The sequence below is a fragment of the Heptranchias perlo genome, chromosome 45 (assembly GCF_035084215.1).
Source record: "Heptranchias perlo isolate sHepPer1 chromosome 45, sHepPer1.hap1, whole genome shotgun sequence".
NCBI classification, from domain to species: domain Eukaryota; kingdom Metazoa; phylum Chordata; class Chondrichthyes; order Hexanchiformes; family Hexanchidae; genus Heptranchias; species Heptranchias perlo.
Genome location: NC_090369.1, coordinates 2,820,342 through 2,843,838, shown reverse-complemented (window position 1 = coordinate 2,843,838; position 23,497 = coordinate 2,820,342). Strand labels below are relative to the sequence as shown.

Here is a 23,497-nt window from a genome sequence, read left to right as displayed (position 1 = left end):
CCGTGCGGGGGAATCTTGGACACAGAACCGCGTCCCATCACCGTGCGGGGGAATCGCAGACACAGGCCCGCGTCCCATCACCGTGCGGGGGAATCGCAGACACAGACCCGCGTCCCATCCCTCTGGACCCACTCGGAGAGACACGGCCTAGGATCGTGGCCCTCAATTAAACATCAGGGAGCGACAGGGCCCCTCGGGGAGAGAACTTTCAACTCCAGCACTCACCTGGTAACCAGAAGCAGACAGAGTCCTCCCAGTCCCCTGTGCAAAGGCCGGTGCGAAGGAAAGGTTTGAAAGAGCACCGTTCTGGGGAGGTGTATCCGTATCTAAATACTCCGAGGCACTACACAATAGGCAAAAAAAAGTAGTAATTCCTGCTCATCTGTTACAGTTTACACAGGCCGGAGTGCCTGCCATGTGTGTTAGGAATAGCCCCTACTAGGCTCCTGTCTGCAAGGCTGCTCCACATCCTTTGAAATTGAGAAATTTATATTCTCTCCACGCCAGCAGCTTCTTTGCACCCTCTGTCCCTCCAGCTCTGGTCTCTGTTCTCATCACCTCTCCCCTTCCCCGTTTCTTGGATCTGCTGGTTTCACTTTCGAGTCAGGAGGTCGCGGGTTCAAATCCCACTCCAGAGACTTGAGCACATAATCCAGGCCCGACGCTCCCCAAACCCCGGTGGCCAGTACCGAGGGAGCGCCGCGCTGTCGGAGGGTGCCGTCTTTCGGATGAGATGTTAAACCTGAGGGCCCCGTGTCTGCCCTCTCGGGTGGATGTAAAAGATCCCCCAGCCACTATTGGATGAAGAGCAGTGGGGGCAGGGGGAAGAGACAATGTTTATCCCTCAACCAACATTAATAAAACCAGATTATCCGGTCATTCATCTCATATGCTGCTTGTGGGATCTTGCTGTGCACAAATTGGCGTTTCCTACTTTACAACAATGACTATACTAAAAAAAAAGTTGCATTTATAGATCGCCTGCACCGTCCCATCAAACACTCCCAGGACAGGTACAGGGTTCGATACAGAGTAAAGCTCCCTCTACACTGTCCCATCAAACACTCCCAGGGCAGGTACAGGGTTCGATACAGAGTAAAGCTCCCTCTACACTGTCCCATCAAACACTCCCAGGGCAGGTACAGGGTTCGATACAGAGTAAAGCTCCCTCTACACTGTCCCATCAAACACTCCCAGGGCAGGTACAGTACGGGTTAGATACAGAGTAAAGCTCCCTCTGCACTGTCCCATCAAACACTCCCAGGGCAGGTACAGGGTTCGATACAGAGTAAAGCTCCCTCTACACTGTCCCATCAAACACTCCCAGGGCAGGTACAGTACGGGTTAGATACAGAGTAAAGCTCCCTCTGCACTGTCCCATCAAACACTCCCAGGGCAGGTACAGGGTTAGATACAGAGTAAAGCTCCCTCTACACTGTCCCATCAAACACTCCCAGGGCAGGTACAGTACGGGTTAGATATAGAGTAAAGCTCCCTCTACACTGTCCCATCAAACACTCCCAGGGCAGGTACAGGGTTCGATACAGAGTAAAGCTCCCTCTACACTGTCCCATCAAACACTCCCAGGGCAGGTACAGTACGGGTTAGATACAGAGTAAAGCTCCCTCTACACTGTCCCGTCAAACACTCCCAGGGCAGGTACAGGGTTAGATACAGAGTAAAGCTCCCTCTACACTGACCCATCAAACACTCCCAGGGCAGGTACATTCTTTTCAACCTTGTCCTGCTCTCTGTGCCTTGTCCTGGGCGCCTCACTTTTGAAAGAAGCTGCGTAATCCTCTTTAAATTTTACTGGCTCAAGTTCACTCAGGTGGTTTCACCCCATTTGTTTTTTAAGCAGGATTTCTTGCAACTCTCTGTGCCTGGGGCGGATTTCGTGCCAGTCGGTAACAAGCACGAGCTGAACTGAAGCTCCATTGTACCGGGTGAGCAGGGCCGCAGGCACCATACGCTGGGTCTCCCTGCACCGTACAGGAGAGGAGGAGGCCTACAGGACATTGCACAGAGCAAGCTGCCCTGTCAACTCTGGTCAGAGTCTGAAATGGGTGAGAGAGAAAGAGAGGCAGAGAGAGAGAGAGAGAGAAAGAGAGGCAGAGAGAGAGAAAGAAAGAGAGGGAGAGAGAGAAAGAAAGAGGCAGAGAGAGAGAGAAAGAGAGGCAGAGAGAGAGAGAAAGAGAGGCAGAGAGAGAGAGAAAGAGAGGCAGAGAGAGAGAGAAAGAGAAAGAGAGGCAGAGAAAGAGAGAAAGAGAGGCAGAGAGAGAGAGAAAGAAAGAGAGGTAGCGATTTTTTTTATTCATTCTGGGGATGTGGGCGTCGCTGGCAAGGCCAGAATTTATTGCCCATCCCTAATTGCCCCTTGAGAAAGTGGTGGTGAGCCGCCTTCTTGAACCACTGCAGTCTGTGCGGTGAAGGTTCTCCCACAATGCTGTTAGGGAGTTCCAGGATTTTGACCCAGTGACGATGAAGGAACGGCCGATATATTTCCAAGTCGGGATGGTGTGTGACTTGGAGGGGAACGTGCAGGTGGTGTTGTTCCCATGTGCCTGCTGCCCTTGTCCTTCTAGGTGGTAGAGGTCGCGGGTTTGGGAGGTGCTGTCGAAGAAGCCTTGGCGAGTTGCTGCAGTGCATCCTGTGGATGGTCCACACTGCAGCCACAGTGCGTCGGTGATGAAGGGAGTGAATGTTTAGGGTGGTGGATGGGGTGTCAATCAAGCGGGCTGCTTTGTCCTGGATGGTGTCGAGCTTCTTGAGTGTTGTTGGAGCTGCATTCATCCAGGCAAGTGGAGAGTATTCCATCACACTCCTGACTTGTGCCTTGTAGATGGTGGAAAGGCTTTGGGAAATCAGGAGATGAGTCACTCACCGCAGAATACCCAGCCTCTGACCTGCTCTTGTAGCCACAGTATTTATGTGGCTGGTCCACTGTGACCCTCAGGATGTTGATGGTGGGGGATTCGGCGATGGTAATGCCGTTGAATGTCAAGAGGAGGGGGTTAGACTCTCCCTTGTTGGAGATAGTCATTGCCTGGCGCTGAATGTTACTTGCCACTTATCAGCCCAAGCCTGGATGTGGTCCAGGTCTTGCTGCATGCCGGCACGGACTGCTTCATTATCTGAGGGGCTGTGAATGGAACTGAACGCTGTGCAATCATCAGCGAACATCCCCATTTCTGACCTTTTTGCACCATTCTTGTGCCAATTAATAAGAGACCCTCCTTCCAATCGACAAGCAAAGTCACGCACTCCGCCACCACAGAGCAGAGAATAGAGGCAGGTATAGCGGAGTAGTGAATTAAAAACAAATACAGTAAATGCATTATATACAAGAACTAGCATCTATATAGCATCCCCCACACAGTAAAACATCCCAAAGGGTCGCCAAGGGACAGCGAGCACTGGTATATGGAGAGTTGGGGGAGGCACTACAATTAACTCCAACAAACAGAGACAGGAAATATCTGCCGGGATTCCTGCTCCTGACAACTAACCAGTCATCCCCGTTGGAAAGTGTAGGATGACAGATGGTGACGGGATTGGGACTCGGCTGCGACGCCCTCTACAGTCGAGTAGCCCACCGTCATGCCGCCCGAGCGCAGAAGCGAGGGGTGCTGGCCAGAGTCAGCGGCTTCAGGAGAGGAGGGGGAGTGACAAACGGGAAAACCAAAATGAGCTACGGCATGATGAAAGCTCTCCGCCCGAAACGTTAACCTCTCAGTCGGTCTCACTCTCGCCTCTCGAGTCAGGAGGTCGTGGGTTCGAGCCCCACTCCAGGGAGGAGAGTACAAAATTCTAGGATGACACTCCAAAGCAGCACTGAGGGAGGGCTGCACTGTCGGAGGTGCCGTCTTTCAGATGAGTCGATAAACCGAGGCCTCGTCTGCCCTCTCAGGTGGATGTGAAAGATCCCACAGCCACCACTGGAAGAAGAGCAGAGGGGGAGTTCTCCCCGGTGTCCTGGGGCCAATATTGATCCCTCAACCAACATCTAAAAGCCGATGACCCGGCCATTATCACATTTGCTGTTTGTGGGATCTTGCTGTGCGCAAATTGGCTGCCGCGTTTCCCACATTACAACAGTGACCGCACTTCAAAAGTACTTCATTGGCTGTAAAGCGCTTTGGGACGTCCTGAGGTCGCGGAAGGCGCTGGAGAAATCACTGGTTAGGCCTCAGCCGGAGTATTGTGTCCAATTCTGGGCACCGCACTTTAGGAAGGATGTCAAGGCCTTAGAGAGGGTGCAGAGGAGATTTACCAGAACGGTACCAGGGATGAGGGACTTTGGTATTTTGGAGAGAGAGTGGAGAAGCTGGGATTGTTCTCCTTAGAGCAGAGGAGATTAAGGGGAGATTTGATCGAGGGGTTCAAAATCATGAGGGGTTTTGATGGAGTAAATAAGGAGAAACTGTTTCCAGTGGCAGGAGGGTCGGTAACCAGAGGACGCACAGATTGAAGGCGATTGGCAGAAGAACCAGAAGGGAGATGAGGAGAATTTTATTTATGCAGCGAGTTGTTATAGTCTGGAATGCGCTGCCTGAAAGGGTGGAGGAAGCAGATTGCTCTTTCAAAGAGCCAGCACGGGCACAATGGGCCGAATGGCCTCCTTCCGTGCTGTACGATCCTATCCTACGAAGTTCTTTCTTTCCCCTTTGGACGTGGACTGGGGCACTTCCTGTTTTTGAGCAGCGCAAACGGTTAAAGCTTCCCACAACTAACAAGGCCGCACATCTGTGCGACATTCTTCGAGCGAGGTATAGAGGAACCAGATGTGACTCGGGGGGGGGGGGGCGGGGGGAGGGGCGAATAAACATAGAACGAAACAAACAACACACTACATCAGTCAAACAATAAAAGGGAAAGGAACTACTTCAAAGATGGGCTGATACCAGCCAGAGGGGAGACTTCTTGTCGAGGGCTGTTCAGCAGACAGCCTGCCACATGCATACCTACACGCACACACGCATTACCATACGTGTCCTGCACTGGGCTGCACAAGTGTCAGCTTTCACCTCTGGGACCTGGGACCCCAACCCATCCCAGGCGGGTGAAGAAAGAACTTGCATTTCTATAGCACCTTTCACGACCTCAGGACGTCCCAAATCGCTTCAGCGCCAGTTAAGTACTTGTCTGAAGTGCAGTCGCTGTTGCAACGTGCGGGAAACGCGGCAGCCGATTTGCGCACAGCAAGATCCCACAAACGGCAACGTGATAACGACCCAGGTCGTCTCTTTTTTTAGCGATGTCGGTTGAGGGATAAATATTGGCCGCAGGACACCGGGGGAGAATTCCCCCCACCCCTCCACTCTCCTCCCCTCACTCTTAGTGGCGGTGGGATCTGCTTTGTCCACCCGAGGGGGCCAGACGGGTCCTCGGTTTAACGTCTCATCTGAAAGACGGGCACCTCCGACAGCGTAGCACTCCCTCAGCACGGCGTTCGGAGCCTAGATTGCGCGCTCAGGTCTCTGGAGCGGAACTCAAACCCACGACCTTTTGACTGAGAAAGTGAAAGTCTGAACACTTTGACGGTGAAGGTGCGTGGGATTGATATTAATGAAATGTCACAGGGCTGATAGGCCAATGAATCTAAGACAGCGGGTCTCCTGTACCCTCACACCCTCCTACGATTCAGAGGGGATTGATTTTAGGGCTGTGCAACATCGGTAATGACGAGGTTTGAACAAAAGCAGCGGGGAAAGTGCTGGAATCTAAGGGTAAATGTTCTAGGAGTACAAATGATTGAATGATATTGATGCATCCTGAAAAATTAGGTATGGGGCACATGCTCAGGGTGTGCAATCTGTATTCAGCTAGCAAGATTACAGCCCTGGTAAAAAAAAAAATCAAATCCAAGTTCAGGATTTTTGGGAGAGGCTGAGGCATTGAAATAAAAATTTTAATGCTGGTATTAACAGACACAAAAGACAATTCAGTGGACTAATTTGATTATATGAAATAATGTATTTAAAAAAAAATTAAACCCCACATTTTATACATTAGAAATTTCAGTTACTGGGGAAAAAAATGGTGGATAAAAAAATTTCAGATAGCATTTTTGAGTGACTGTGGGGGAAAGATAATCTGTCACCTAGTGACCAGAGCTGGTAATTACAAAGTTAAAGGAATCAGCTCACACAAGGCTTTTCCATTGTAAATATGGACAAAGGAATTTATAATTGAACAAATTGACACCTGTCTGACATAAGAGGGCAAGATTTTTTAGGACAGGAAGTGTATGCAGAAATATGATTTTTAATAAGTGAATTAATATATGTATCAAAAATATATTAATTATGGAGAATAGCAGCCCCTGTGTGTATTGTAGAGAATAGCAGCCCCTGTGTATATTGTAGAGAATAGCAGCCCCTGTGTATATTGTAGAGAATAGCAGCCCCTGTGTATATTGTAGAGAATAGCAGCCCCTGTGTATATTGTAGAGAATAGCAGCCCCTGTGTATATTGTAGAGAATAGCAGCCCCTGTGTATATTGTAGAGAATAGCAGCCCCTGTGTATATTGTAGAGAATAGCAGCCCCTGTGTATATTGTAGAGAATAGCAGCCCCTGTGTATATTGTAGAGAATAGCAGCCCCTGTGTATATTACAGAGAATAGCAGCCCCTGTGTATATTACAGAGAATAGCAGCCCCCTGTGTATAGTATAGAGAATAGCAGCCCCCTGTGTATATTACAGAGAATAGCAGCCCCTGTGTATATTACAGAGAATAGCAGCCCCTGTGTATATTACAGAGAATAGCAGCCCCTGTGCATATTACAGAGAATAGCAGCCCCTGTGTATATTGCAGAGAATAGCAGCCCCTGTGCATATTACAGAGAATAGCAGCCCCTGTGTATAGTATAGAGAATAGCAGCCCCCTGTGTATATTGCAGAGAATAGCAGCCCCTGTGCATATTACAGAGAATAGCAGCCCCTGTGTATAGTATAGAGAATAGCAGCCCCCTGTGTATATTACAGAGAATAGCAGCCCCTGTGTATATTGCAGAGAATAGCAGCCCCTGTGCATATTACAGAGAATAGCAGCCCCTGTGTATAGTATAGAGAATAGCAGCCCCCTGTGTATATTATAGATTATCAGTCCTGTAAAATGCTAATGATGAGAATGAAGCAGACTTATATAGCTGTCAGCCATGGCTCAGTGGGCATCACTCTCGAGAGAAGGTTGTGGATCAAGCCCCACACCAGAGACTCGAGCCCCATAATCCAGGCCCGACACTCTCCAGTGCAGTACTGAGGGAGCGCTGCACTGTCAGAGGTGCCGTCTTTCGGATGAGGCATTAAACCGAGTCCCCGTCTGCCCTCTCAGGTGGATGTAAAAGATCCCACGGCAACCAAAGGAAGAAGAGCAGGGGGGCGTTCTCCCCGGTGTCCTGGGGGCCAATATTTATCACTCAACCAACATCACTAAAAAAATGATCTGGTCATTTATCACATTGCTGTTTGCGGGATCTTGCTGTGCGCAAATTGGCTGCTGTGTTTCCCTACATTACAACAGTGACTGCACTTCAAAAAAAAGGACTTCATTGGCTGCAAAGCGCTTTGGGACGTCCTGAGGTGGTGAAAGGTGCTGTAGAAATGCAAATTCTTCTAAGTCGGACCATAAGACCATAAGAGATAGGAGCAGGAGTAGGCCATTCGGCCCCTCGAGCCTGCTCCGCCATTTAACGAGATCGCGGCTGATCTGATTTTTACCTCAACTCCACTTTCCCCGCCCTTTCCCCGCATCCTTCGACTCCCTCGCTGATCAAAAATTTGTCTAACTCAGCCTTGAATGTGTTCGACGACTCGGCCGCCACAGCTTTTTGGGGTAAAGAATTCCAAAGATTCACGACCCTCTGGGAGAAGAAATTCCTCCTCATTTCCGTCTTAAACGGGCGACCCCTTATTCTGAGACTACGCCCCCTAGTTTTAGATTCCCCCACGAGGGGGTAACATCCTCTCAGCATCTCAGCGAGTTCTCTTTTTATTTTCAGATGTGGAAACTGTCACCGCCTGGGCTGCATTTAATTTACTTGGAGAAGTAATGTGCCAGAATCTTCCCATGTTTGAGGAGGCTGCGAATCACTTTAATTATCAACGGTTCTGTTTACATAGAATTTACAACGCAGAAACAGGCCATTCGGTCCAACTGGTCTGTGCCAGCGTTACATGCTCCACACAATCCTCCTCCCACCCTTTCCTTCTATTCCTTTCTCCCTCATGTGTTTATCGAGCTTCCCCTTAAATCCATCTTTGCTATTCGCCTCAACTACTCCTTGTGGGAGCAAGTTCCACATTCTCACCGCTCTCTGGGAAATAAGTTTCTCCTGAATTCCCCCATTGGATTTATTAGTGACTGTCTTGCATTTATGGCCCCCTCGTTCTGGTCTCCCCCACAAGTGGAAACATCTTCTCTACGTCTATCCTATCGAACCCCCTTCAGAATTTTAAATGCCTCTATCAGGTCGCCCCTCAGCCTTCTCTCTTCTTGAGAAAAGAGCCCCAGCCTGATAGTTAGAACCTCTCAATTCTGGTACACTCTGGTTTAATGTGAGTCCCACTCAGCTAGAGTGGAAAAAAATAATCTTTTTTGTTAAATTAACATCTTGTTTGCCACAGAAAAGAGCTGTGCTGTTCTTTATCTGGGTTGTTCGAGGGATGAATAACGGCCCATCTCCCGGATCGCAGCTTGGCCCGACAAGAAAGAGAATTGGGAGGGACTTGAAAGGCCAACGCCAAGCTGACAAAGATCACTGGTTAGGGTGCTCTCCCCGCCCTCCAACCCCTGGACCGAGCTCCCGAGGGCTGGGGAAGGACTGAGGGCAAACACCATTAATCAGAACACGGCCGAGTCGTGCTGAGAACGACTCAACTGGCCAGAAAAAAAAATGAATTAGTTCCTTTACGTCAGGGACTGCCAGCTGTGCTACTCAGCCATTTTGCGACGGATGTGCAAGATTAAGGGGCGAGGGGGGGGGGGGGGAAAGAGGGCGAGGGGGGGGGGGGGAAAAGAGGGCGAGGGGGGGGAAAGAGGGCGAGGGGGGAAAAGAGGGCGAGGGGGGAAAAGAGGGCGAGGGGGGAAAAGAGGGCGAGGGGGGAAAAGAGGGCGAGGGGGGAAAAGAGGGCGAGGGGGGAAAAGAGGGCGAGGGGGGAAAAGAGGGCGAGGGGGGAAAAGAGGGCGAGGGGGGAAAAGAGGGCGAGGGGGGAAAAGAGGGCGAGGGGGGAAAAGAGGGCGAGGGGGGAAAAGAGGGCGAGGGGGGAAAAGAGGGCGAGGGGGGAAAAGAGGGCGAGGGGGGAAAAGAGGGCGAGGGGGGAAAAGAGGGCGAGGGGGGAAAAGAGGGCGAGGGGGGAAAAGAGGGCGAGGGGGGAAAAGAGGGCGAGGGGGGAAAAGAGGGCGAGGGGGGAAAAGAGGGCGAGGGGGGAAAAGAGGGCGAGGGGGGAAAAGAGGGCGAGGGGGGAAAAGAGGGCGAGGGGGGAAAAGAGGGCGAGGGGGGGAAAAGAGGGCGAGGGGGGGAAAAGAGGGCGAGGGGGGGAAAAGAGGGCGAGGGGGGGAAAAGAGGGCGAGGGGGGGAAAAGAGGGCGAGGGGGGGAAAAGAGGGCGAGGGGGGGAAAAGAGGGCGAGGGGGGGAAAAGAGGGCGAGGGGGGAAAAGAGGGCGAGGGGGGAAAAGAGGGCGAGGGGGGAAAAGAGGGCGAGGGGGGAAAAGAGGGCGAGGGGGGAAAAGAGGGCGAGGGGGGAAAAGAGGGCGAGGGGGGAAAAGAGGGCGAGGGGGGGAAAGAGGGCGAGGGGGGAAAAGAGGGCGAGGGGGGAAAAGAGGGCGAGGGGGGAAAAGAGGGCGAGGGGGGAAAAGAGGGCGAGGGGGGAAAAGAGGGCGAGGGGGGAAAAGAGGGCGAGGGGGGGAAAAGAGGGCGAGGGGGGGAAAAGAGGGCGAGGGGGGAAAAGAGGGCGAGGGGGGAAAAGAGGGCGAGGGGGGAAAAGAGGGCGAGGGGGAAAAGAGGGCGAGGGGGGAAAAGAGGGCGAGGGGGGAAAAGAGGGCGAGGGGGGAAAAGAGGGCGAGGGGGGAAAAGAGGGCGAGGGGGGAAAAGAGGGCGAGGGGGGAAAAGAGGGCGAGGGGGGAAAAGAGGGCGAGGGGGGAAAAGAGGGCGAGGGGGGAAAAGAGGGCGAGGGGGGAAAAGAGGGCGAGGGGGGAAAAGAGGGCGAGGGGGGAAAAGAGGGCGAGGGGGGAAAAGAGGGCGAGGGGGGAAAAGAGGGCGAGGGGGGAAAAGAGGGCGAGGGGGGAAAAGAGGGCGAGGGGGGAAAAGAGGGCGAGGGGGGAAAAGAGGGCGAGGGGGGAAAAGAGGGCGAGGGGGGGAAAAGAGGGCGAGGGGGGAAAAGAGGGCGAGGGGGGGAAAAGAGGGCGAGGGGGGGAAAGAGGGCGAGGGGGGAAAGAGGGCGAGGGGGGAAAGAGGGCGAGGGGGGAAAGAGGGCGAGGGGGGAAAGAGGGCGAGGGGGGAAAGAGGGCGAGGGGGGAAAGAGGGCGAGGGGGGAAAGAGGGCGAGGGGGGGAGGAGGTGAGCGGGGGAAACGCAAGGGGGGGTGCAAGGGGGGGGTGACGGGCAGAGCGAGGGGGGAAACAGGAAGGGGACAGGTCGTCACAGTCCATCAGTTATAAGTACACTCCCAGCCCTCTTGAAGTCCTTCTCACTGATTTCCCCCGCCTCTGGTACACAGGCTCATTCTAGCCGTTTCAGGCAGCAGCAGATTGCAAGTCTCTCTGTGCAGTCCAAGTCTGACAGGACCGCAGTCCGTCGCTGGAGGGTGTTCAGAGAGTAACAGTCAACAAGTTGCATTTATAGAAGACCTTTAACGGAGTGAAACGCCCCAAAGGCGCTTCACAAGAACGTTATCAGACAGAAATTGAGACTGAGCCAAATAAGGAGGTAACATTAGGACAGGTGACCAAAAGCTCGATCAAAGGGGTAAGAAAGGACAGGCTTGTATTTCTACAACGCATTTCACAACCTCAGGACGTCCCAAAGTGTTTCACAGCCAATGAAATACTTTTGAAGTGTCGTCACTGTTGTAACGTAGGAGATGTGCCAGCCAATTTGCGCACAGCATGATCCCACAAACAGCGATGTGATATATGACCAGATCGTCCGTTTCTAGGTGTTGGTTGAGGGATAAATATTGGCCCCAGGACACCGGGGAGAACCCGTGGCCTTGGGATCTTCTACAGCCACCTGAGAGGGCAGACAGGGCCCTCGGTTCAACGTTGCATCCGGAAGACGGCACCTCCGACAGTGCAGCATTCCCCCAGCACTGCACTGGAGTGTCGGCCTGGATTTTGTGCTCAAGTCTCTGGAGCGGGACTGGAGCCCGCGACCTCCTGACTCAGAGGCGAGAGTGAGACCATGAGCCAGGGCTGACACCTATGCTTTTAGGAGCGTCTTAAAAGGAGAGAGAGAGAGAGAGAGAGAGAGAGAGAGGCGGAGAGATCTTCAGTCCTCTGCTGAAGGTCTTTAATTCCCAGGCACGAGGATTGCGGGATATGCGCCTCTCGGACCACACCACAAGGGAACGTGCTGAGCACCAAGATCCTTATCAAAATTCGACACCTTTCATCCTTCCCCAACTTCATTTAGCTGTTTCCCGCTCTCCAGACTGCCAGGGTTCAGGTAGCACGGTTCCTCCCGGCAACTCACCCAACTGGCCCACTCTTCGCTCCGGCCCGATCCTGCCCTCGTCAGATGTGTGTCATAAAACACACACAAACACACGCAATGCAGAACACACGAACGCACACATGCACAAAGACACACATACACATGCACAACACACATACACACACACAACATGCATGTACACACACATACTTGCAGACACACACACAAGCACACACAAATTTTCCATCAGCGGTCGGTCCCTGGGACAGGGGGAAATTGGAGGGGGAAAGAGGGCAAATGAGCATAACAGAAGAAAATAAAGAGAATACGGTACATGCGACACGCAAGAAAATTTCACACACACACACACACACAGTCCATTGTCTGACAGGAGAGGAGGACAGGTCAACACTTCGGGCTCAGAATCCTTCCCGACACTCGGGTCCTGACGCAGGGTCCTTACCCGGGACGTTAACCTCTGCCCTTTCTCTCTTCCGCTAACGGCCCCGCCTCTCACCCACCTCCGATTGTCCGGGGCTCGCTGTCCCCCGTTTCGGGAGGGCGCTCTCACACACTCATCCCGATACAACGCACTCGGGGACGCTGGAGAGCGAGAGAGAATTACTAATCGCAGACGCGCTCTGCGTCTTAAAAAGATCCAACATCGCATGCAAATGTATTCAGAGGCAAATTCCGGTGCTGCACAATATAAGACCCACCCGTCCCTCCAAGAAATAACCCCCACACTACACTGTAACTTGCAGACAGTCAAGGGGTCATTAACTGCTGCCTAAGAAATACCTAGCTTGCAAGATAAACTCGATGTACTAGTCCAAACCAGCCTAGCTCTCTGCAGGTCTGCAGAGAGGCATTTTTTTTTTACACACACACACACACAGACAGACAGACGCAGTTCTTACCTGCAAAGTTTTCCCCAGTGAATTCTCTCTCAGGCCAGTACTCGCGCTCTCCCGCTGGCCATACTCCTTATCTTCTCCCAGGAACACTCCAAAAGGTCTGTGCAAGCCATGCAGCTAATCTCAAACAGAAAGGCCACTCATTTTAAGCTCCTGTTAAGAGCGATCAGACGTGTGGAGTTACCGAGCACCTTCTGCTACTTCCCCGGGAGGAGATCTGGCTTAACCCTTTTTCTGCAGGATCAAAGTTAAGTTTGTGGTTTTTCCTTTTTCCGCTTTTCTCTCGCTGGACAATGCCGGGTGAGGGGGGAGGGAAGTCACAGCCAGAAACTGGAGCATTTAACCCACCTTCTTCACCCAGCTCCAGCATCATATGGGGCAGGTACAGCACGGGGTTAGATACAGAGTAAAGCTCCCTCTACACTGTCCCGTCAAACACTCCCAGGGCAGGTACAGGGTTAGATACAGAGTAAAGCTCCCTCTACACTGTCCCATCAAACACTCCCAGGGCAGGTACAGGGTTAGATACAGAGTAAAGCTCCCTCTACACTGTCCCGTCAAACACTCCCAGGGCAGGTACAGCACGGGGTTAGATACAGAGTAAAGCTCCCTCTACACTGTCCCATCAAACACTCCCAGGGCAGGTACAGCACGGGGTTAGATACAGAGTAAAGCTCCCTCTACACTGTCCCATCAAACACTCCCAGGGCAGGTACAGCACGGGTTAGATACAGAGTAAAGCTCCCTCTACACTGTCCCCATCAAACACTCCCAGGGCAGGTACAGGGTTAGATACAGAGTAAAGCTCCCTCTACACTGTCCCATCAAACACTCCCAGGGCAGGTACAGGGTTAGATACAGAGTAAAGCTCCCTCTACACTGTCCCATCAAACACTCCCAGGGCAGGTACAGGGTTAGATACAGAGTAAAGCTCCCTCTACACTGTCCCATCAAACACTCCCAGGGCAGGTACAGGGTTAGATACAGAGTAAAGCTCCCTCTACACTGTCCCGTCAAACACTCCCCGGGCAGGTACAGCACGGGTTAGATACAGAGTAAAGCTCCCTCTACACTGTCCCCATCAAACACTCCCAGGGCAGGTACAGGGTTAGATACAAAGTAAAGCTCCCTCTACACTGTCCCCATCAAACACTCCCAGGGCAGGTACAGGGTTAGATACAGAGTAAAGCTCCCTCTACACTGTCCCGTCAAACACTCCCAGGGCAGGTACAGGGTTAGATACAGAGTAAAGCTCCCTCTGCACTGTCCCGTCAAAGCACTCCCAGGGCAGGTACAGCATGAATTATTATGTAATAACAGACCGTTTCCAAGTACAACACTGCTGTATATATTATATAATGAGAGAGAGATAGAGATAGAGAGAGAGATGAAAAAGAAATCCAGATGCCAGTCAGCTGAGGGTGTGGAAGGCGCTATATTAATGTGAGTTCTTCCTTTATCACCACCCCAGAACAGCCCAGTGACAAAACCCAGGGGAGCTGCCCTGATCGTGGGGCAGAATTTACAGTAATACCGGAAAATAACCGGACTCCGGAAAAGCTACTGGCTGATTAAGACTCGCGGCGGACTGCCAGATATAAAAGGTGGGCGAGGGAACGACGAGGAAATGGCAGCGATCCTCTGGTATACAGCTGGCACCCTGCAACGTCACTGATCATTCCTGTCCCCTCTCCCCCGGCTTCACCTCCGAAACAGATTAAAACTTCAATTATAAGCGTCCCTCTCCCCTTTTCACCTAAAAGGCACCGACTCTTGCGCGGGAGTACGGTTCTGCGGCGCCGGGAACCGTCCGTCCGAGTGACCGTTGGTCGTCCCGTGAGCCCAGACACTGGATGGTCAACCGCGGGAGGCATCACAACCGAGCCCGATTTGCACTCACGCCCTTTCCAGCAGCCATTTTTGGACAGTGATCAGCGGCCTTTGGCTGATTTTAACACCCTCTCTATCTCAGGTGTCGTGCCCTCTATCCACGTGGGATCCTGCTGTGCACATTTCAGCCGCCGGGTTTCCTTACAACGGCGACTCGGCTTTTTTGTAAAGGTACTTAATTGGCTGTGAAACGCTTTGGGACGTCTTGAGGTCGTGAAAGACGCTGTAAGGAAAGAATTTGCATTTCTATAGCAACTGTCACCACCTCAGGACATACTAGAGCGATTTACAGCCAATAAAGTACTTTTTTTTTTGAAGTGCGGTCACTGTTGTAATGACAATTTGCGCACAGCAAGATCCCACAAACAGCAATGTGATAAATGACCAGATCATCTGGTTTTTTTTAACGATGTTGGTCGGGGGATAAATATCGGCCCCAGGACCCCGAGGAGAACTCTTCCCCCCCACTGCTCTTCTTCCAACAGCGGCCCTGGGACCTTTTGCGTCCACCCGAGGGGGGCGGACGGGGGGGGGGGGGGGGGGGCCTCGGTTTAACGTCTCGTCCGAGAGACGGCCCCCCTCCGACAGTGCGGCGCTCCCTCGGTACCGGCACCGGGGGGGGGGGGGGGGGGGGGGAAGTGTCGGCCTGGATTGTGGGGCTCACGTCCCCGGAGTGGGGGCTCGAACCCACGACCTTCCGACTCGGAGGCGAGAGTGAGACCTCGCTGACACGTGAGTTCTTCCTTTATCACGACCCGAGAACAGCCCGGTGACTAAACCCCGGGCGGTGCGGGGTAGGGTGGGGTGGGAGGGGAGGGGGAGCCGACCCGATTGTGCGGCAGAATTTTCCCAGTGAGTATTCGAGCCGCCCAGACCAGTAAAGGGATTGTACTCCACCGTGAGTTAGCAGACATCAAACGCAACATTGCTAGGGGCCCCTATAATTGGCCTCAGCGCCCCCAGGTTAGACGGGGACTCAAAAATAAAAACCCCAAACTGGCCAGGATTCCCACTCTTCAGTGCCTTAAAAAGCAGCATCGGCCTCACTTAAACCCCGCCTCTCCAACCTCGACTGTGTCCTGCACTGTTGACCAGAGCCAGTCAGATCAGCTGGCCGATGAGGCAGCTAGAACTCCCACCGCTGTAACGAACAGGGCTGGCGTTCAGCTCGCGACCACTTCCATCTCGGGGGGGGGGGGGGGGGGGTGGGTAGGTGCTTGCGTGTTGAGACAAGCTCCCAAAACTATTTGCATTGCATGCAACAATCCTCTCAGAGAGAGATACGTCCACTGTGGCTGCACAAACTGCGGACTGCCTCGATTTTAAAATTCGCATCCTTGTGTTCAAATCCCTCCCTATCTCTGTAACCTCCTACAACCCTCCGAGATCTCTGCCCTCCTCCAATTCTGGCCTCTTGCGCATCCCCCGATTCCCGTCGCTCCGCCATTGGTGGCCGTGCCTTCAGCCGCCTCGGCCCTAAGCTCTGGAATTCCCTCCCTAAACCTCTCCGCCTCTCTCTCCTCCTTTAAGTCACTCCTTAAAACCTACCTCTTTGACCGATCTTTTGGTCACCTGTCCTATTATCTCCTTATGTGGCTCGGCATCAAATTTTTGTCTGATTTACGCTCCTGCGAAGCGCCTTGGGACGTTTTACTACGTTAAAGGTGCCATATAAATTCAAGCTGTTGTCGTTGCCTCTTAAAGCAAGGCTGTGCCGTGCATACACATCCTTGCCGCTGGGATTCAACAAGCATCCCCGCGATTACAAAGCGCGGTTCGCGTCCCCAGTCTTCGACGGCCTTCACGCCAGGAGTTTCACCGAGCCGTGGGCACTGGGAGGGCTCGAGGGCATTCCCTGGTGAACCATCGAGTGCGAATTTCTTTCGCTGAAACCCTCCAGCTCTAAACTATGACTATGATTAAGTGCAGGGCTTACTTGCACATCATAAGTGGGACTTTTAACATTATTACTGGGAACATTGGGAACAGGAGGAGGCCATTCAGCCCCTCGAATGGCCTGCTCCGCCATTCAAGCAGATCAAGACTGATCTGCACCCCAACTCCATTTACCTGCCGTAGGTCCATGTCCCTCGATACCCTTACCCAACGAAAACCTATTGCTCTCAGTCTCGAAAGCTTGCACATTACTAGCCGATCTCTCGCGGCGTGAGTCAGAGGGTACGCTGTTTTGCGGCGATTGAATGAAGTCAAATCCCATTTTTTTATTAAATGGCATTCTACTGGTGTTTTTGGGATCAAATCCCATTTACTCTGTGAAAACCATAAACGATAAAGCTGGAGAATAAAGTCTCTCTCTCTCTTACCTGTTTCTGTTGTCTTTGTCCTGCTGTTTTTCTGTCTGTCCCCCCTACTTCCTTTACCTCTTCTCTCTCTCATCGATTGGGAGGTGGTGGGTGACACGGTGGGGAAAGGAGACACCTACATCAGCACCTTTGAGGGGAGGGAGTGGGGGGGGGGGGGGCCCAGGGCCTAGCTCTAATTTTAAGGTTATGCCCCCCTCTTTGTTCTAGCCTCTCCCCACCTGAGGAAATAATTTCTCTCCTTTAATCATCTTAAAACACCTCGATTAGATCACCCCTTAATCTTCTACACTCGAGGGAATACAAGCCCAACCTGCCCTCGTAATTTAACCCTTTAAGCCCCGTTCTGAAGAAAGCTCCAAGATCAGTCCCCAGTGTGACCAAAAAAAATGCATTTTTTAAAAAAAAATTGGTGTTCAGTGTTTAACTTGTACTGCTAGTTAAGGGGTTAATCGTCAAAAGCCACACAGAAAAGTATCGCTGCGACAGAAAGCCATCAGATCAAGTTTGACAGCTAGGCTCCCTTCAAGGTGATTATAGTGTTAATTGGTTAATCAACCCGGGGGGGGGGGGGGGGGGTCATTACTTGCAATCACCGACATCTGTCCACTGTCAAGGATCGTCCACAATATTCACTCACAAGTATTGCGAGACAATTTGCCGCTTAGGGCTTCATGCTAATCAATTCATCCAGCAAGCCACGTAAGGCAGTCAAGGCAATGAAAGAAAGACTTGTATTTACATAGAGGGCTTTTCACGACCGCAGGACGTCCCAAAGCACTTCACAGCCAATGAAGTGCTTTCACCAGAATGAGGCAGGGGGCTAAAAGGGTTAAATTACGAGGACGGGTTGCACAGACTCGGCTTGTATTCCCTCGAGTGTAGAAGATTAAGGGGTGATCTAATCGAGGGGTTTCAGATGATTAAAGGATTCGATAGGGTAGAGAGAGAGAGAGAAACTATTTCCTCTGGTGGGGGGAGGAGTCCAGAACAAGGTGGGGGCATAACCTTAAAATTAGAGCTGGGGGTGATGTCAGGAAGCACTTCTTCACACAAAGGGGAGTGGAAATCTGGAACTCTCTTCCCCCCAAAAAGCTGTTGAGGCTGGGGGTCAATTGAAAATTTCAAAACTGAGACGGTTAGATTTTATGTTGGGTGAGGGTATTAAGGGTTACGGAACCAAGACACAGATCAACCATGATCTAATTGAACGGCGGAACAGGCTCGAGGGGCTGAACGGCCTCCTCCTGTTCCTAAGCGTAGTTCACTGTTGTAATGCAGGAGACGCAGCAGCTAATCGGCGCGCGGCGAGATCTTTCGCAAAGCCCCTGGACACAGAAAGGATAGGCCCCCCCGCTGGGGATAGTGACTGTGTCCGACAGCTGTTTTGAGACTTTGTGAGAAGGGGACAGGCCCATCGATTGGCTTGAACCTTTTAATGACACACAGTCTGTGGTCAGATACCACCCTATTACGTCGGCAATCTACAGGCAGTCAGGTGCAGTCGCTCCATGCACAGCTACGGAGCTGTGTGTTCCCTTTAAAAGCAGTGCCTTGAAAGAAAAAGACTTGCACAGCCCAGCCCTGTGCAGGAGTAATTGTAAACAATTTTACAACACCAAGTTATAGTCCAGCAATTTTATTTGAAATTCACAAGCTTTCGGAGGCTTCCTCCTTCCACATTCACCTGAGGAAGGAGGAAGCCTCCGAAAGCTTGTGAATTTAAAATAAAATTGCTGGACTATAACTTGGTGTTGTAAAATTGTTTACAATTGTCAACCCCAGTCCATCACCGGCATCTCCACATCTGTGCAGAAGTGTGAGACACATTTAAAAGATTCTCCCCAGATACCACGACGATATTCAAGTTTGTTCCGCCGAGGGAAAGTTAACTAATTAGGGAAGCTTTTTAGCAAACTAGAAAAAGAATAATTACAGGTGCGGGGGGGGGGGGAGGGAATGATATCAATTGTAGCAGAGACTATTGGAATTTAAATGGTTTGAATATCCAGCTCCAAAGGGTTAAGGAATGTTAAAGAGCTTGGTAACCAGCACCGCGCACTATTTATTTAATATTTTTCAGTGGGTGTGTGCGTGTGTTTTCAGCTAAGCCCGGAGGAGTTGCTGCTCTCGAGTTGTTGGGAGGGTCCAGTTATTTCCTCTCCAGTTACAACCCCGGCAGGTTAGGCAACAGAGTTAAAACGACAGGCTGGTTTGCCCCCTCGTCTCCTCACCGTGTTTATTCCCCGAGGTCCGTCCGCATTGCCCGACAGGCAAATCGGTCCCTCCGGCTATTAATGAAACTGCACTGCTTCCTCGCAAATCCCCAGATTGTTATAACACTGGAGGAGGCCATTCGGTCCATCGTGCATGTGCCGACTCACTGAAAGAGCTATGCACTTAGTCCTATTCCCCTGCCTTTTCTCCATACCCTTCAAAATTTTAACTTTTCAACTATTTATTCACTGCCCACATAGATAAACTATTACAGAATCTGTTTCTACCACTGTTTGTGTTCGGATATACCATGTTCTAAATAATACCCCCCACCGACTCCACCACCCATCTTCCTTCCAGTCTCAGGAAAAACAGCAGTACCCAACTGATGTTTATCGCTAGACAGCAGGACACAGTAATTTGTGAGGGGCCGTTAAAAGATTAACCCCCCCCACCATGGTCGAAATGCCTAAACAGATCTATTAGCATCTCAAAAGCAAGAGACAGGTTAATGTTTCGGTTAGGATTCTCGAGTGAAACACCCTCCAATCGTGAGGTGCATCCACACTCCATGAACTCTACATTCAACCCGTGCTGTACCTGCCCTGGGAGTGTTTGACGGGACAGTGTAGAGGGAGCTTCACTCTGTATCTAACCCGTGCTGTACCTGCCCTGGGAGTGTTTGACGGGACAGTGTAGAGGGAGCTTTACTCTGTATCTAACCCGCGCTGTACCTGCCCTGGGAGTGTTTGACGGGACAGTGTGGAGGGAGCTTTGCTCTGTATCTAACTCTGTACCTGCCCTGGGAGTGTTTGACGGGACAGTGTAGAGGGAGCTTTACTCTGTATCTAACCCGTGCTGTACCTGCCCTGGGAGTGTTTGATGGGACAGTGTAGAGGGGGCTTTACTTTGTATCTAACCTGCGCTGTACCTGCCCTGGGAGTGTTTGAAGGGAGGTTTACTCTGTATCTAACCCGTGCTGTACCTGCCCTGGGAGTATCTGATGGGAGGTTTACTCTGTATCTAGCCGTGCTGTACCTGGGAGCGTCTGACAAGGACACTGGGTGAACAAAGTGTGAAACATATTCAATTCCAAGACAATGACATCCCACACATTAACAAAACTCCATAGAAAATAAGACAGCCGCAGGGGAAGAACAACTGGAAGCAAAAGGTTAAGTGCCAGGAATCCATTGCTTGCTCACCTGGTCCTACCCTGCATTAGTCATTCTTGACATTTAAAAAAAAAGCACGTTTATTCCGCAATAAAAAGGAAAAATATGCCCCAAAGCAGCGAAAATTAATTTCGGAAGATCTCGGTTTTTTTTCCAGTTGAAAGGTCTTTGGTTATAAATTACATTAGACGTGACTGAAAACCCAACAAAAAAGATTAACTCTTTCAGAACACTTAAAAGACAGCGTAACAACTTAATAACAGCTCATGCCAAGAGGTCATTACCTTGTGGGATCTTCTGCCCTTCTCCTCCTCTTCTGCCAACTCATGCCAGTGTACAACTCATGAGCTTTGCTACCTCGCCCGTTCTTCGCGCGTGGGACTCTCAACTGCGAGGGTCTGCAGGCTATTTGACCGTGAAGTCGTCCCCTGGGCCTTGCCCAGCTGATCCATCCTTGCCAAGACCGAAGCCACGAGCTCCGTTCCCTAGCCACCGATTCCCTCCCCCTCTCCCTGGCCACCGTCTCGGGCTAAACTGGACTGTTCGCCACCTCGGCGTCCTATCTGACCCCAAGCTCAGCTTCTAACCCCACATCCGCTCCATCACCATGACCGCCTCTTTCCACCTCCATCAGATCGCCCGTCTCCATAAGAAATAGGAGCAGGAGTAGATCTGCTCCGCCATTTAATGAGATCATGGCTGATCTGATTATTACCTCAACTCCACTTTCCCACCATTTCCCCATATCCATTGACTCCCTCGCTGATCAAAAATTTGTCTAACTCAGCCTTGAATGTATTCAATGACTCGGCCTCCACAGCTTTTTGGGGTAAAGAATTCCAAAGATTCACGACCCTCTGGGAGAAGAAATTCCTCCTCATTTCCGTCTTAAACGGGCGACCCCTTATTCTGAGACTATGCCCCCTAGTTTTAGATTCCCCCACGAGGGGTAACATCCTCTCAGCATCTACCCTATCGAGTCCCCTACCTCAGCCCATCTGCTGCTGAAACCCTCATCCGTGCTTTGCTTACCTCGACTATTCCAATGCTCTCTTGGCCGGCCTCCCATTTATCACCCTCCGTAAACCTGAGCTCATCGAAAACTTTGCTGTCCGAATCCTAACTCGTGTTCTCCCATCACTCCTGTGCTCGCTGACCTTCACTGGCTCCCGGTCAGGGAACACCTCGATTTTAAAATTCTCATCCTCGCGTTCAAATCCATCCCTGGCCTCGCTCCCCCGCCCCCATCTCTGTAACCTCCTCCAGCCCTACGAGTCTCCGAGATCTCTGCCTTCCTCCAATTCTGGCCTCTTGCGCATCTCCCACTCCCATCGCTCCACCATTGGCGGCCGTGCCTTCAGCTGCCTGGGCCCTAAGCTCTGGAATTCCCTCCCTGAACTTCTCCGCCTCTGTCTCCTTAAAATCTACATCTTTGACCAACTTTTCAGTCACCTCTCCCTCCTTTGGCTCGGTGTCAATTTCTGCCTGTGAAGCGCCTTGGGACGTTTTACTACGTTGAAGGCACTATATAAATGCAGGTTGTCGTTGCTTCTTGTGGGTCGGATCCCAGCCCTGCATCTCCGATACTCCTTGCGATTGGGCGCTGTTCGTTCTATCCTTTGATTCGCTCGCGATTCACGGGGAAACAGGAATCCACTGCAAGAAAGAAGCAAGCCTCTCCACTCCTCACAGCTTGTTTCGGCAAGCTATGCAAACCAGGAACGGTCGCTGCTTCCACCCTAGGGCGCAGGCCGGGCTTGTCGAGCTCGCAGTCCGTGCCAGGAAGATCCGTCGTTCTCCGGGACGCTAGTGACCCGACAACCTGCCTCGTTAATAGAAGCTGGGGGGTGTAGAGCAGCAGCCACTGGGATCCCTGCTATTCAGTTCCAAATAAAGCTGCAAAGCTCAAGTGGTCCCGCTGGGCAAGCAATGGGAAGTTCACCAGTGTCCTGGTAAGCTGCTGAGTTTTAGCAGTACTCCTACGGACACTTGTGGGTCCCTGAGACTCAACTCTTGCCAACTTGCGCCAAAGCTAGGCATTGGTAAGTTGCAGGGACATATCGGACAAACAGAAACTCCACCAGTGTGGATTTCTCAGTAGTTTGGCTTGGACGCTCTTAAGCATGAGAATGGGTTTCCACACATCGGACACCCAGCTGACTGGGGGCAAGAGCGGGAGAGGGAAAATAAATCCAGCTTGGGGCGTCAGTGGGGGGGGGGGACGGAGGGGGCTAGCGATCAGCCTGCTAGGCAGATTATACGATCAACCAAGGCTCCCTTCTCTTGACTCCTGCTGGAAGGTGCAAGTGTGCGGACACCGTGCGAGGACAAGATCGGCCGTCACACATCCCCCCCCGTGGTCGAATAACCTGCCGACACTCAGCCTTGAAATACAAGTCTCTTCAGGGAAGTAGTAGAGGGGCTTCCAGTGGAACTGGACCCCAGCAAGTCGGCGGTTTAAAGGAGAGGAAGAAAATTGATAACATACAGTTCTCCATCTCTACAGGGGAACAAAAAAAACGGGGGCCAGAAATATAAGATAGTCACTAATAAATGAAGGGGTTCGACAGATGTAGAGAAGATGTTTCCACTTGTGGGGGGAGACCAAAACTAGGGGCCATAAATATAAGAGTCTCTAATAAATCCAATAAGCAATTCAGGAGAAACTTCTTTACCCAGAGAGTGGTGAGAATGTGGAACTCGCTCCCACAGGGAGTGGTTGAGGCGAATAGCATATTTAAGGGGCGGTTAGATAAGCACATGAGGGAGAAAGGAATAGAAGGATATGTTGATAGGGCGAGATGAAGTAAAGGGTGGGAGGAGGCTCGAGTGGAGCATGAACATCAGCATAGACCAGTTGGGCCGAATGGCCCGTTTCTGTGCTGTAAATTCTACGTATACAAGAAAAAAAAGGATTCCTGCAGAACAGGTTCTAACTCTTGCACAGCGCGAACAATTGCAGTGTGCCTCGAGGCACTAGCTGTGCTTGGGCGTTAGGTTGACATTGGCAGGCTCTTGCAGTTCATGGTGTCGTCTGAGCTCCCTTCACAGGCTGTGGCCTCACAACACACTCCAGGATGGGGCTACTCGTTAACTCATCAAGGCCCGCTGAGAAACAGAGCAGCACACCACAGAGAGACAGGATCCAGGTCTCGTACCTGCGATTCCTCTCGCACTGCGTTTCAAACGTACCAATTTAATAGCACGCGCCCACCCACCCACCCCCCCCCCCGCTGTGTGGAGGAAGGGGTTAGCCTCGCCTCCTACCAGCTGGAGAGCAAGAAAAGGAGAGGGGACAGCGACCCACGGTCAGGCCAGGGACGT

The 23,497-nt window shown here is 51.7% G+C and overlaps 1 protein-coding gene across 4 annotated transcripts in view; it reads right to left on the bottom strand.

The window, feature by feature from the left end:
* Nucleotides 1-12,769, bottom strand: part of LOC137306814 (fibulin-1-like) — a 53,425-nt gene extending 40,656 nt beyond the window's left edge. For 3 of the 4 annotated variants that reach the window (XM_067976204.1, XM_067976207.1, XM_067976206.1), the window contains exon 1: nt 12,574-12,769. The gene's annotated coding sequence lies outside the window, so the exon portion shown is untranslated. Of the gene's footprint in view, nt 1-225; nt 344-12,573 lie in introns of all 4 variants that reach the window. The other variant, XM_067976205.1, reaches the window with a different exon arrangement.
* Between the last annotated feature and the right edge of the window lie 10,728 nt (nt 12,770-23,497).